Raw genomic sequence first — 16,783 nt, forward strand, 5'->3', positions numbered from 1 at the left:
ACTAACATAAGACGGTATAAACATTCTACTATTGTGCAATTATATTCAATACCAGATGGTTCATATGACTAATTGTGAAAGATGTAACATGAAACCCAGCATGACGGATCTTCAGTGAGCAAATAGGTTAGATATTCAGATTGGCCCTGTTTATATTTCCCAGATCAATATCATTTGTAATTATTATTTGAAGCAAATGAGAAAATGGATACAAAAAAGGTAAACAAAATAATTTGACAACTTCAGTTCACAGCATGATGAAATATGGCTGATATTATAAAATGTTAATTATTAAATGAAGTGATAAAACAGAATGAGACACTATAAATATCCTACAAGCCAAACAGATAATTTAAAGCACTAAAACTTTCTGATTGTTTTAAAAGAATTGTGTAACATTTACCTAAGATGCAGTTCCAAAAGAGTGCATAATTTGAATTGTCAAAACGTATCACAAGTACAATTGAGTGCATAATTTGGATTGTCAAAATGTATCACAAGTACAAACAAAGTGAAAAGATAAAGATCTAGTTATTTTGATCTTCAAAAGGAAAAAATATTTATTTCATAGAAGTGATATGTGGAATGAATGGCTCAAATCTCTTAAAAGTATATTTAGCCCCCTAGTGTTCGTGAACTCTGATCATAGGTTATTTTAAAAATATATAAGAATGTGGTAAGTGGTTCCTTGGACCAAATCAAGATTCTTCTTTTAGGCTACCATTATGTGGCCAACAACAGCATATCAGATGCATCTTGGAAGCTCATAAAAGTGGTATGATGAAATATACAGATCCTCTGTCTCTCATGTAGATTACTTCTAAATTTAAAGTTTTCTACTGCTGTTTGTAAATCTGTGTGTAATGTCTACCAAATCCTCAAACTAGTATACAATCTTTTGACAATACAACTCTCAGTTTGCCCTAAATGATAACAGTTGAAATGAAGACAACATGTGGTTATTTTTTTATGGAAATGGCGTGAACTCCATAATGGATAGTTAAAACAATTTCCTAAATTAAATTTCCTAATTAAATTGCATAGCATTAGTTCAATAAAGTGATTGATATATTTGATGCATTATATACAGTAGACCTATGTTTTTTAATATTGAATTTAAATGTAATGAAAATGGACAGTGCATCTAGCTTCTGCTAACAATAATAACAAAATATAGTAGATTCTACAAAATAGAAGTCTGCTCAGATCCTAGACCTGGGTGATTCATGCAACAATCATAGACTGCTTGAGGATGCTATAAAAATGAATGTTTTTTTGATACCCAAATATTCCCAATGGCTCATGATTGCAGTTAATTTATAATCCTGTTGTTTCCATGTATATATCTTTCTATTTGACTAGTCTATAAAGCTGAAGATGGATTTATGTCTTGATATATTTCAGTTTATTTGTAATAGAGCAACACAATTTCTGACACCAGGGACTTTAACAATAGGAGATCATATGCATGAAAAGAATTTTGGATTTCCCCCCCCAAAAAAAAATCTCTTTTAATTTTTTACTGACAAATAAATATTTGTATTCAATGTATTAAAATGGATTATAATGACTCAGATATGATTATATTATGGCGATCATCCGCTTATAGTTTACTGAATAAAATAACTGATAAGATATATGGCAACTCAAAAACAGGCATAGGAATACTTTAGGGCAATTGCCAGAAACCTGACAATATATTTTAACTACTATTTTATTTCTATCTTTGTCCCAGATCATAATATTGAACATCTTGATGAAGATGAAAGATCATTTATACTTAAGTTTATTAAGAACTGTTGCACTATTCATATCTAAAGGTTGGCACTATATCTACAGTAATTATAGGGTTAAGCAAAGCTAAGGACCAAAAAATTAAATGCTTTTTAATGCTATTAAATGCTATTAAATACATTTAATAGAAAAAGACACAGGAAAAACACTACACTTGTATGCAATTCTCTTATATTTTATAAGCCATTTTTAAAAAATCTATTCATGCCTTAAATGTATTGAACCTTTTGTTGATACAGCAAAAAAGAATGACAACACACACACACACACAACACACACACACAAACATACACCCCAAAATATGGTCCAAGAACGCCAGTAGATGCATTGGCCTGCTGGCCTACTAATTATAAGTTACCTACTCATGCCTTTACCCAGTAAATTCTGGAAGGAATCTTCACTGTTTATTCTGTGTATAATTTATCTAATCTTTTAAGATTGCTTTGTATATTTATACAAAAATGTAGGCTGTTGCTTGAGGTTTGGCCAGTTATATTATCAGATTGTAAGTGGTTCGGGTTGGCTTTCTGCCCCTACTTATCTACTCAACTGGAAAATGATCTACTCTAACTACTCAGTGTGCTGAAGTAATGAATTTGTTTAGTGTGTGTGCAATTTCTTACTACTATGTCATTTTGCCTCCCCCAATTAGCTCATATTTAATGTGAATATTGCAAATGTCTTTTCACATATCCAGCCAAATTATACAGGCAGTGAGGAATGGAAGATGATGAAGAAGTGGCTTGATGCACTATGAAGCTAAATAATCTCGACCTTTTAGTACTTTAAACATTTTTTCTTTAAACATTTTTTTTCATAGCATATTTTGGACACAGGAACTAGGACATGACCAAGCAGAACTAGGTTAAAGGTTATAAATAGAATATACTTGGGAGTTTTTTTTTATTAGCTTCATTTTGCATACAGCCCACCCCCGTTGATTTAGAACAAAGAATTTTCATTGCTTGAGATAAGGCAAGGTAAAAATCAGCAATATTTGATTGTCAAAAGACAATGAGAGAGAGCTGTTTTATTGGTTTGAAGAAAATGTCCAGAGTTTTAAAATACTTTCCATTGCTTCAACAATGGTCAAGACTTTCAGAAGTGGTGTTCAGCAAGTTCTGATCAGTTCTGGAGAACCGGTAGCAGAAATTTTTAGTAGTTTGGAGAACTGGCAAATACCACCTCTGACTGGAGATTTTACAGTATCCTTCCCCTGCCATGCCCACCAAGCCACACCCACAGGATGGGTAGTAAAAAAAAATTGAATCCCACCACTGAGCCCTTCATCAAAAGTTCTCAACGTTAAGTAACAAAATAAGGAATGTTAAAGAATAACACATAAGCACTTTAGCAAACGGGTCCTTTTTAAAATTAACAGGTCCTTTTTAAAATACATTGCTATACAGCAGGGATCTCCAAACTTGGCAACTTTGAGACTTGTGGACTTCAACTCCCAGAATTTATTATCCAGCAAAGGAAATTCTGGGAGGTGAAGTCCACAAGTCTCAAGATTGCCAAGTTTGGAGACCCCTGCTATACAGTATCAAGCATCAGAGAGACAGTTTGGTGTTCTTTGGCTCAAGTACCAGGCTAGAAACCAAGTGACTGTAAGTTCTAGTCCTGCCTGAAAGACCAAGGCATCTGGGTGGCCTTGACTAGTCATTTCTCAGCCCAAGGATAGAGGAGACAGGGAACCACTGCAGGGACTTATTCAAGCAATCTCAACACTGACTTGAAGCCACCATGCCAAAAAGGGTTTTGTAAAATGTTTGTTCCAGTCCCTGCTAGTTAGGAAAAATCAATGCCCATCAGCAATAAATGACTTTGAAAGCAGTAATAAAATATATTAGAAGTCCCAAGAAAATTAACACAATAGATATAACTAATGAATATTTTTTTAAAAAACTATACAATTAAAAGTTAAGGAAACAAAAATAATTTTAAAAGGCATGCAATAAAAATATAACTGAATTAAAAATGCATGTTATAATGATGTGCAGCAAAGAAAAATGAACCAGGACCACTGGGACCATTTTTTTAATTAAAAAGTTTTTAATTTGCTGCTAAGTGGCTTTTATGAGAGAAGAAATAAGTATAAGGTTGCTCTCAATGAGGAAATGCAACATCCCCCCCCCCATTTTTTATAACCCTAGAACATTTGAAAATCACACAGATGACATTTAGTGGCAAAATGTGATTTTGAGCTGCACAGCTTATTTTTCTCTTTTCTTACTGTCTGTCTTAAATGCTTTCCAAAATGACCCAAATCCTCTGAAACACATTTACTCTTGTGATGTCATTATATCTTGGGCTGTTCCTCTTTATTATCTGGGAATAAAAATAAAAGTGCACTCTGAATCCCAAATATGTTGACCTGTTCTATTATTACTAGGAATATTTTAATAATAAATCATAATATATATTATGCAAAACAGATTAGAAGTTTGCTTTCCCAGAGGTAAGTAAAGTCAAGCATATTCCATTATGCTTTCATAAGCTCCAGGAAAGAGTTGTCATGTATACATGCCATCAATATATCGTAAAGATATATATTTAACGCTGTGCAAAAGGACTTCCTTTCCTTTTGTTCCTCGGCTTTTGGCAAACAGCCACATTAGTATTCCTATTTTTCAATACGTTCACAGTTAGCCAGTGAATAATTTATTATTTGTAATGTTACAATTTTGTTGTTCATTTTAAAAATCTATGCATTCAAAAGAAATTTCCTGGCATCTCTCTGTCTAAATAGTTTCACTAAACCTGAGCCTAAAGACTAATGAAATATACTATGTATATTTTGTGTGTAACATAATAACTAATATTATGTTGACTGCTTTTTAACTATATTCAAGCAAATTACATTGTACTACAGAAGGTATAGTTACATGGAGCCCAGATACAATTGCTAACAGAATTTGCTACTCAACAATAAGGGGAGTAATTAAGTAGCTATTTAGTAACCAGAATAACAAATACAAAAATGCTACATTTTTACTGGGTGTTCCTCTGAGAGTTTTTGTTTTGTGTTTTGCAACACAGAGCAATTCTATGCTCGAAATTGCAGGATAAATGCATGAAATGAATGAAAAACACTGCACTAACAGATCACATAAAATAAGGATCTGTAATTATTTTACTGAAAACATTCAACCTTTATTTTCTAAGAACAGAATTTGCTTTAAAATGCATAGTGCCCTCTTCTGGCTAGAGTGCAATTATATTTTGTTACTGTTCACTCCTCTGGTTTAGTATATATACCAGTGTTTCTCACATAATAAGGCCGGGCCTTATTTTTTTTGACCCCGAAAAACCGGCTAGGCCGTCTTTTCGGGTGACTTAATCCCCTTGCATCCTCGGGTGGGCGGGCGGCGACAGCTGGATGTTCGGGAGACCTTCCGCCACCGTTAATTTCCTTCTCCCTTGCTGCCATAGCGTTACAGCAACGCCGCGGCGTTTGGCGCAGCCACGTGCAGCCAGTCAGGGCTCCTCCCTGCAACCGGAGCCCTGAGGAGACACTTGAGCTTCAGGCGCTCCTGTGGCCGCCTTCCCTTTGCCTTCGATGGTAAGCGATTATTTTAAAAACCTCCGCTCATCCCATCAGGGCCATGCGAGCTGAGCAGAGCCAGGAAAGCAAGCCGCGGGTGTTTCCTGGTTCTGCCCAGCCCGTGCGGCTCTGCTGCCACCCCTGGCGGGATGAGTGGAGGTTTTTAAAATAATTCACTTTACCTTCCGAAGGCAAGGAAGGCGGCCACAGGAGCGCCTGAACCAAGTATACCAACAACAAAAGGCAAATCCTCAAGGTGGGCTGGAGGGAGGTGGCTCGTGCCCCCGGGCTGCTTCAATGCAAGGTCCTGACTTGCAGTATCCTGCCGTTGCCGCCGCGTCCTTTTCGCCGCCGCCTCCTCCCTCTCCGACTGCGAAACTCGTGTGCTTCGCCAACGCTCCAGTGAGGCGAGCTCTTTCATACATAGAGAGAGAGGGAAAGACGCCGGCGTGCTCCGAGAGGCTGGCTCTTTTCTCTAGCCGAGGCTGACAGGAAGTGCCTCCAGGGCCGTGGCAGGCAAGCGCGGGTGTTTCCTGGTTCTCCCCAGCGCGCACGGCTCTGCCACGGCCCTGGCGGGATGAGCGGAGGGCCCGGCGCGGAGGCACTCGTTGCCTTGGTGACATTTCGGTGCCTCCGCCGCCTCCTCGCCCATCGCAGGTGGCGGTGGCAGCGGCGGCGCTTCGCTGAGGGAAAAGAAGACAGCGCAGCCACCTTGCCTTGCTTTCCCACCTGCCCGCCCCAGATGGCCTCAGGAGCGGCGGCAGTGGCAGCAGGCACGCACACTCCTGCCGGCGAAGGGAGAGGCGAGGAAAGAGAAGGGAGTGCGGCGGCAGCGGCTGTCACAATATCGTCTCATAAGCGGGGCAAGGCTGGCAAGCTGGGGTGGCCACACCAGAGGCGTCACTGCCGACCCCGTCATGAGGATAAAGGAGCGGGATAGAGATTCAGTCAGAATCGGCTAGAGAAAAGGGGTCGGCACCATATCCGGGCATGCAACAAAGTACTTCCTAACGGCAAGCCCCCCCCCGTCATTCCGCATGTTTAATATGGGCCTTAATTTGGGGGGAGGGGCTTAATTTGATTTATGCCAATAAATCATGCTGGGGCTTTCTATTGGTGGAGGCCGTATTGTTGGAGAAACACGGTAGCATATGGAGTGATAGATCAAAGTCATTAGTAAGACATGCATTTCTCAATCTTTGTAACTCAGAGTGCACAACTATATAGGATAGGATTCTGGTTTTCATAAAAAGGATTGGAATTAAATAGCAATTGCCTTAAAGAAAAAAGAAAAAAAGAAAGGGAAAAATAGACTAATATACTGGTATAGAGCTAGGAATGTGATTTAGTTTCCTGGCTTTTATTCAGGTTCTCAAAAAGTTGTATTCCTCTTCCTGTCATATTTGTTCTTTTTAGGGTGTCAACTGACCTATCTTTGGTTAGCCAAAGGTAGTAATTCCCCCTAACTTACCAACAGATTCAAGAGTAGGATTCTGACAACTTCTATGTTGAGTGTAGACAGTCCTTCATTGAAAAAGATTTTTAAATAATATATTTATTCAACATTTGTAACATTAAACACATGTATATACATTTTACAGTTTTGTTTGAGCAATAGATACACTTATACTTTTCTTCTGATAGCGTATTATACATTGTCATAATAATTCCTTCATCCTTTTAAGATCTCTATAGTTTATTTACATTTATTTACATGTCACCCGTCTTTTCAAAATGTTACCAAATCATCAGATATCACTTTTTCTTCATCCAGTCATACCAGATATCCCATGTTTTGATATTTTAAATGGTACACATATTACATCCACAGCTACAAAGCATTGATTTTATAATCAGCTACACCATACAGAGAAGCAAAAGTCCTTTTAATTAACACTTGTTTCAACAAGATAAAGTGATTTTTAAAAGGAAAGCCTGAGGGTTGCTTGTAATCATCTACTTCAAAGGAAGTTCTGTTGAGTTTAATTATTCTGTTGAGTTCTGTATTGTATATTTGATTGCAGGCTAAATCCACAGTTACAGTTGGCAAAAACTTGATACAAAGAGTCAGATTAGAACATTTGAAGAATTCCACAACTAGCCAACTGGACATTTGATAGTTATTATTATTTGTTAAATTTATTCACCTCCCATCTTACCACAAGTGACTCTTTTTACCATTTTAATTCTTGTTTTTAAAAACAATACTACAGTCCAGACCTCCTGGACTCTCAACTCCTGAGGAGAAAGTGACAGCCATAGTTAGGAGGGCTTTTGCTCAGTTTCATGTTGTATGGCCAGTTGTGCCTTTTCCAGAGTTGGGAGCCTTTCTCTCAGTCGTGCCCTGATCATTTTCCAATATGGAATACTGCAATATGCTCTACATAGGATTGCTATGAAAAGTGGAAGCTACAGTTGGTATAAACTACAAGCCATTTTGGACACCTTTAGAGCTGTGCATCTATAACATCTCTGCTGTGTGAATTGCTTCAGGGACAATGTGATTCAAGGTCCTATTCAATGTGTTGGTTATGACTTTTAAAGTGCTTCATGGCAAGTCCCCAGGTTACCCAAAGAATCGTCTTGTCCCAATTACATCAATTCATTCCATCCAGTCAGGCAAGAAGGACATGTTATGGATGCTGTTCACTGAAGAATTTCAACTGACTGATTTAGCAGGAGAGCCTTCTCTGCCATGGCCCCTGCTCTATGGAGTATCTTGCTCTTTGAGATGTGGTTGCTCCATCCCCCCTTTTGGAGAAGTGTTAAGATCTGTCAGTTGGTACAGGGATCCAAATATGGTATGAAACCCAGAGGTTGTTGGTGGCTTGAGGTGACAAAAACACTGTCTATTTTTATAAAAAAAAAATGTTTTTACTTGTAAGTCACTCAGAATCAGTCACTTAGTGAGATGGGCAGTGTATAAATCTGATAAATAAATAAGTAAGTAAGTAAGTAAATAAGTAAATAAACAAACAAACAAACAAACAAATAATGCCATAAGAGCAAAAGCTATAATGACATATATCTTTTAGTGTCTTTCATTTAAGAGAGAAAACTAAGTGTTTAGGATGGACATGAATATTCTGCAACTTAAATAAATGAGTTTTTTCTTGTTCACTTTTTATTAAGTTTCAGAATAGATTGAAATATAATTAAAACTAAAATCTGGGATTCAAATATCCTGATTAAAGTATTTGTTTCAGTCATATTGACTGAGTGATTGTGTCTTCAAATTGGTGTCAATTCATGGCGAACAAGTAGAGTAGTTAGTTCCATTACCATCTGCTAATTATACATGTTGAATATTTAAATCCACAGTTTGCTGTTCTATGTTTGCTAATTATATTCCTGAATTCAGAGTTTTTAATATTTCAAATTCATATGGAAGAAAACATATGAACAACATAAAGTTTGGTACATTATGATGTGGTACCACCAGCCACTAATTTACAACGGTTTAAAAGAGGATTAGGTAAATCCATAGAGAATAGGCTATTCAGTTGCATTCCTCTCCTTCCACTTCCACTCCCCCTCCCTCCCTTCTTTCCTCCCTCCCTTCTTCTTTCTTTCTTTCTTTCTTTCTTTCTTTCTTTCTTTCTTTCTTTCTTTCTTTCTTTCTTTCTTTCTTTCTTTCTTTCTTTCTTTCTTTCTTTCTTTCTTTCTTTCTTTCCTCTTATAGTTTTTGTTATGTAAAAGATAATAAAATAAAGGGTAAACAGAAAAGATAAGGCCAATGATACTCATTTTAAAAAATTACTAAGACATAGTGGCTTTATAAAAGAAAAAAATAATGATTTTTCGGTGGTGAATTTGCAGCATCTTCTGCCAAACTTCACCAAGGAGCATGCAAAAGGCTAGCAGGGATGATAAGAATGATAAGCAATGCTTGTCATAGGTCCTCTGAGGGGCCCTGCAACAATGATTCACTGAGTCTGGTATAAGAAATATAGTATAGACCCTGCAAGGGCGCGGGACGTCATATTCCACGCGGGTCTGGGATGATCGGCATTAGGCTAGAAGGAAAGGTTCCCTGTAAAATTGCCTATCTAGAAGGGAGCGGCAGGCGTCAGTTTCTAGATTTTCCTCTTTTTAATCTCTAAGAACCGTCTGTGATCTTGTGAACATCGCTTGGCTTCGGACGGCGGCGGCATCTATCCTTGCCGTGGAAATCGCCGGCGACGGTTCCTGCTACCCCCACCCCACCCTCCCGCTAAGCGTGCAGCATCTACCGGCACCATAAAGATCGTGGAGAAGCGAAAGATAAAGATCAAGCCAGCCGGAGACAGCCCAGAGGCGCAAAGGAACAAAGCAAGAACAAAGGCAAGCGGGCGAAGGCCGGGAGTGGAGGGGGACGCCATTTTAACCGGGACGAGCCTCGCAGACAAAGAAGAATCCAAGTGGCGGATCCGCGTAAAAGCAAGGCTCGTTCTTGCAAGGGATCCGCTGTAAATCCAAGTTAGAATTTTCTGTCCCGAGTTGGTTGGGGAGACGACGGGCAGTGAGGGAGGGAAAATTCGGAGGAGACACCGCTGCCGCTACCACTGCTACCGCTTCGCTCCAGAGAGAGGAGGAGGAAAGCCCGAGGAGCGCCAGAAGGAGGAAAGCCCGAGGGCGCCGGCGGGTGAATCACTCCCTGAGCGAGAAGGCTCCAAACGTGGCTTTTCCCCAACTTTGAGAGTTTTCCCTCAACTGCTGAGTGAGAACACTGTGTTACAACTTCCTGTTTACAGAGTAATAGCGATCTGCTATTCAAAAAGCGATAAATTCCTCTCATCAGCTGCTAGTAAAACAATCAACCCGTTCCTTGCAGACTCCTAATACTACCTCATTACCTCAAAACTTACAACTTTTCTACCTCATCACCTATATCAGCGATTAGATAATCAATTTCTATAAAATATTTTATTAATGGTTTTATTAATTTATTATTTTTAATTGATTAGTGTGATTAGAGTGTTTAGTGCAAACAGTGTGATTACTGACTAGATTAAAATATCAAAATTCATGTAATTTAATTGAATAGCAAAATCATTGATTTAGTGAATTTAAATGAACAGTGTGATTAATAATTAGTGTAATTAATTGATTAGTGATTAGAGTAATTAATTGATCAGGCTGATTGTTGCTCAGGAATATTATCTGACTTGAGAGATTACTACAATTGATTGTTTGATATTGTTTGATGTAATATTGGCTATATAGATTACCCAAAATTGTTCCTTTAATTAATTCAATCAACGTACTATTTTACCAATCCTACCATGCCAAAAAGTAAATCCTACGTCAAACCACAACCTAAAGGGAAGATAATCCCCACCAATGAACCACAAGACTCCTGCACATGCCTCAAATGCTACAAAAATCTAAAGGATAATAAATACTCCATCATATGTTCTCTGTGTAAAAAATACACTCATCATGACTGCTTGGGATTACCTGAGCAAATGATTAAATACCTAGAATCATCCAATGAGTATCCATATTTCTGCAAATCATGCATACCCAAACTGGATCTGTCTGAAAGAGATGATACCATTGAAACCATTGAAACATCCCCAATCATCGAAACCATTAAAACATCCCTCAACACCATAGTAGCATCCCTGGGCGCCGTAAAGAAAGAATAACCAACCTTGAAAAAAAAAAGACACAACGCAAAAACCTGAACATCAAATAGCTACAAACCACATCTCCACCCATCAACCACAATCCAATCCAAAACCCAATCCACAAATAAACACAACCCAGTCAAATATTGATATCCCAATCCTCATCAGAGAAGCTGTTGAGCGTGAACGGAAACGTCCAAACGCCATCTTATTTGGACTAGAAGACATCAATGTCAATGATGACATCACAACTGTCCGAAACATCATCAGAGATTATCAAGCATCAACCATCTCCGCTGATGAAATACTTGACATTTCTCGCATCGACCGAGAGCTCAAAAATAGAGACGGCTCTGTGGCCCCATTGCGCTTGTGCAGGGTCATTTGCAAAAACGAATCAAGCAAACGTAAATTCATTTATACTATAAACTCACTCTCGCCAAAACCAACACCAACCACAAGAACCTCCATTGCCGCCTGACCTAACCATACAGCAACGTGCCCGCTCCCGTGTACTCCGCATTGAACTCAAAAACCGTCTAGACAATGGAGAGAAGGACCTGTACATTGACTACCATGCTGACTGTATCAAAAGTAAGCCACGCAACCCAATTCTCAACTTTTACCCTCAACCACAACCCTACCTCAACCCATCCACCATCACCCAAGACTAGGCACGCCCCCCAACTACCTCAATTCTAACTACTGCCGGACTTAAATGCAAACTACTCAATACAAGAAGCCTCGTGAATAAAATACCTGAATTTCTCATCCTCCTTAATACGGCTAACTTCGACATTATATTTGTCTGTGAAACATGGCTCAATGCATCTCTCCCGACTCCATTGCCACAGTAAGAGACTATCATGTTTACCGATCAGATCGTGAAAATCGTCGAGGAGGTGGTGTTGCTATATTCTATAAAAAATCCTTAACATCTAAAAAATATCCAAGTTACCCAGGAGCTTGCCCTTCCTGAAACCATCATCTGTGAACTATCCTTAAATATCACAATTCGATTCTTACTATGTTACAGAGCACCTGATTATGACATCGAACATGTAAACAAGCTAAATACATTACTAACATGGGCTACATCCTGCCCATACCCTTTTATCTTTCTTGGAGATTTCAATCTACCTCATATCGACTGGACCCTAAATAATTGTACAACTGAAATCATACACACAACCTTCTACAATGCTATTACAAATCTGGGACTGGAACAACTAGTAACCAACAACACTAGACTAAACAACTGCCTCGATCTCATCTTCTGCAATAGTTTGAATTTAATTTACGGAATACAAACTAAAGAACCCTTTTCCAGCAGTGACCACAATATGATTGACTTTTGTCTCAACATACGTCCACACAAAAATCACCTCAATGATGTAATCCCCAATTATAACTTCAAAAAAGGCAACTATGATCTTATAGACAATGACCTCTCATCCCTTGATTGGCAATCTCTATTCTCTGGATGCAATACCGTTGAAGACCATTACAACATATTCTTACTTGAAATCAAAAGAGTCATCATACTATATGTTCCAACAACAACTCCCAAAACAAAACAAAAAGAAGATTACCCATATCAATAAAGAAACTTCAATCCAAAAAGAGGTCACTCTGGTGGAAAAACAAATCTGGTCACGTTGCCAATTTCAAAAACCGATACAAAAACTTATGCCACCAGATAAAGACCGAATGCACCAATTATCACATTAAACAAGAAGAAAACCTTCTAAGCACCAATTCCACCCGTGCTTTTTACAATTTTGTAAACAACAAACTAAAAGACTCAAGGTCCATCCCTCCCTTGATAGGACCTGATGGTAAAGACTGCAACGACGACACCATTAAAGCCAACATCTTTAACACATTCTTCGGCTCAGTATTTGTAAACAGCAATGGATCTTGCCCAGTATTTCCTAACCGTACCACAGATAACAACAATGACCTAATACATATCGATTTCACAGAAGACAATGTTGAAAAATCACTACGCAATCTAAAACCATCCCTATCTATTGGACCGGATGGAATATGTTCCTACTTCTTAAGAAAGCTATCCACTGCCATAGCCAAACCTCTAAGCATAATCTTTGAAAAATCTTTCAGGACCAGCTCCTTGCCTAACTTATGGTCACAAGCCACAGTCATCCCCATCTTCAAAAAGGGAGACCCAAGCCTAGTTGAAAATTACAGACCAATCTCCTTATGCTGCGTCACCTGCAAAGTCATGGAATCAATTATTAACCAATCCATCATCCTCCACTTAGAGACAAACAACCTACTCTCCAATAAACAATTTGGTTTCAGAAAAAAACTATCCTGTAATCTGCAACTCTTACACTGCAAAAACATATGGACGACACAACTCGACCAGGGCAAAGCAATAGACGCAATCTACATAGACTTCTGTAAAGCCTTTGATTCAGTGGTACACGACAAACTACTCCTAAAAATAAAATCCTATGGTATATCTGGACAACTGAATAACTGGATAGAAGCATTCCTATCAAACAGACAACAAATGGTCAAAATCGGGAGAGTCCTATCAAATCCAGTACCTGTCAATAGTGGTGTCCCTCAGGGCAGTGTTCTAGGACCAACTCTCTTCATACTCTACATAAACGACCTCTGTGATCATATTAAGAGCAATTGCGTTCTCTTCGCTGATGATGTAAAGCTGTTCAATACTACAGACAATACTGCTACCCTACAAAAGATCTTGACTATGTATCCGAATGGTCAAACAAATGGCAACTTCAAATCTCAACAAATAAATGCTCTGTCTTACATATTGGCAAAAAAATCAGAAAATAAAATACAAGCTGAATAGTCAAGACCTTGTTGATGACCCAAGCTCTGTAAAGGACCTTGGAATACTCACCTCTAATGATCTGAGTGCTAGAGCCCACTGCAACTACATAGCCAAAAAGGCATTAAGAGTTGTTAACCTAATCCTACGTAGCTTTTTCTCTGGCAATATCACACTACTAACCAGAGCATACAAAACATTTGCTAGACCAATACTCGAATACAGTTCATCAGTCTGGAACCCTCATTACGTATCTGATATTAGCACAATTGAGAAAGTCCAGAAATATTTCACAAGAAGAGTTCTCCACTCTTCTACTCATTGTAGAATACCTTATGTCACCAGACTTGAAATTCTAGAACTAGAAAACCTTGAATTACGCCGTCTTCGGTCTGACTTTATACTCTACCCGACTCTGTAGTCTCTTCCCCAAACCCCAAAAACTTTAACCTTAGACTGTCTACCATTGACCTCACCCCTTTCCTAAGAGGTCTGTAGGGGCGTGCATAAGCACACCAACGTGCCTCACCGTCCCTGTCCTATTGTTTCTCTATTCTTTTATTTTTCTTATATGTACCCATCTCATGTATTCACAACTATGTATACACTTATACTTATTATCTTGTAAACAATTGACAAATCAAATAAATAAATAAATAAATAAATAAATAAAAAAAATAAGAAATAAAACCATGAAGCTCAAGGCTCTTTTTTGGTGATTTCTTGGTGTTACCCTAGAAAATGCTGGAGCTGTACAGGGATCAATTCATATATGATGTTATTAACAAAATAATCTGTTTTATTGTAACCAGTTGGGAGTTTTCAGTGATATGACATCATTTTTTCATAGAGATTCACATCGATATGTTTTATTTCTATGGATGAGTTTAGACACACATAGTTTCTTTGACACCGGATAAAAAATAAACGTGGCAGAACATTTATTTTACATGGCTTGAATTATGTTATACTATCTTCCCATGATAACTCAGGTTGAGATTGCTGAATAGACAACAAGAAAATTGGGAACTATCATTTCTCTTCAGTATATGAGATAATGTTTTGGGCATTGCAAGAGACAGGTAGCCTTGAAATGTATCTGATGAACAGCCAGCAGAGAAGTCCACTTCTTCTGGATATATCGAATCAAACCTGTGTGCTCATAAACCTATCTTCAGCAACCTGTGCCTTTTCAATTGGGAAGCTGTATTGAAGAAGTCTTTTACTCATTTATATAGGTATCACACACCTTTCTAAAATCAAGGAGTAGCATCTATATTCAAGTTTATTGAAAGAATGATTTATTGCATCCAGAGCAGCAAGAAATTACACTGTACAACTCTTTCTGCAAACAATTCTCTTCCTTGTGCTTTTATTCCCCTGCTAGATGATTGTGTGAAATGCTAGTCAAAGGAAATAAATAAATAAAAATCACCCCCTTGAATCATGTAGACTTCCTATATTTAAGAACTTTGTATCAGGGCAATGCAAATGTCAGCATTCCAGCAACCCTCCATTCCAATCAGTAACTCCAAGACAAACATATCTCAAAAGTACCTTTATTAGGATAGTAGCTGGCACATCTGTGGAATCCTTAATCTGAAAGTTTCTGGGCTTCCTACAAGTTTTTCCCCAAACTACAAATCCATCCCCCCTTAGCCATCATCACATCACATGGCCCAATCACGATTCTTCCAAAAGTAAGATCTTCATTTCATCCTGAGCCATACTCAATGACCTTGAACTAACAAAACAATCTTATTTTGTCTACTTAGAGCTACTCAATTGAATCTACCCCCACTCCCATTTTCTCAGGTTTGTGGCAGCAGGGAATATGGCTTCCAAAGCTGACAGGCGTCCCCCTTTGAAAAAAATCACCTCCTGAAAGAGATATTAAACAAAACACAACCAGGGATGAATGTAACCTCCTTAAGCCCCTCTCCCCGCCTCCAAGGGGATCCTTCAGTTTGTCAGGAAATTTGTCATGGAATTGGTTAACCAATCTATCTGCACGTATATCCCAACTTTTTACCCAAGTAGCGTCTGACAAAGGGTAACCTTTCTATAACACCAAATATTGTAACCTGCCTCGGTGTAATCTAGAATCAAGGATTTTCTTTATTTCATAATGTGTTTCACCTTGTATAATTAAAAGTTTGGGGGAGCTGCTGGTATTGGCATTAGATTCGACCCTACAGCAGATTTCAATAAACTACTATGGAACACTGGGTATATTTTTTCCAACAGCCAAGGGAGACTTAATTGGACTGTCACTGGATTGATTATTTTAGATATAGGGAATGGACCTAAGAATTTAGGGCCCAACTTCCTACTGGGAAGCTTCAACTTGTGATATTTAGTTGACAAAAACATTTTGTCCCCTACTTTAAATGGTGGTTGGAGGGATCTATGTTTGTCTGTTTGTTTTTTATATTCCTCAGCAGCTTCAATTAAAGCTTTTTTTTTGTATTCTTCCAACCTTTCTTTAATGAGTCCATCAGCTCCATTAAAGACATAGATGTTGGGGGTTCCCTAAGTAATTCCAGAATAGGGACAAATTCCATGCTGGTGTTGATTTGGAATGGAGTCAAGCCTGTGTTGCTGTGTATTGCATTATTGTAAGCAACTTCTGCAAATGGCAACAGCTCTGGCCAGTTCTCCTGTTGATAATTTACATAGCATCTAATGGGGTGGCAGTTCCACCATGGCGTTTGTTCTTTCTATTGCCCCATTGCACACAGGATGGAACTTTGAGGAAAGCCCTTGGGATGACCAAATGGACTTCAAAAATTCCCTGCAGAACTTAGCAGTAAATTGTGCACCTCGGTCTGAGATTACTTACAAGATACTCTTTGGAGCCTATAGATATGCTTCACGAACAGTTTCGCAAGTTTCTTAGCCAAAGGTAGTCCGTTACAGGCTGTAAAGTGGGCTTGCTTAGAAAATAAGTCTATAACAGTCCAAATCACGGTATTTCCTCCACTCTCAGGTAACTCTACAATA

The sequence above is a fragment of the Notechis scutatus genome, chromosome 1 (assembly GCF_049901735.1).
Source record: "Notechis scutatus isolate UNSWTSFEM ecotype Mainland chromosome 1, rNotScu1.2, whole genome shotgun sequence".
In the NCBI taxonomy this organism is placed as follows: domain Eukaryota; kingdom Metazoa; phylum Chordata; class Lepidosauria; order Squamata; family Elapidae; genus Notechis; species Notechis scutatus.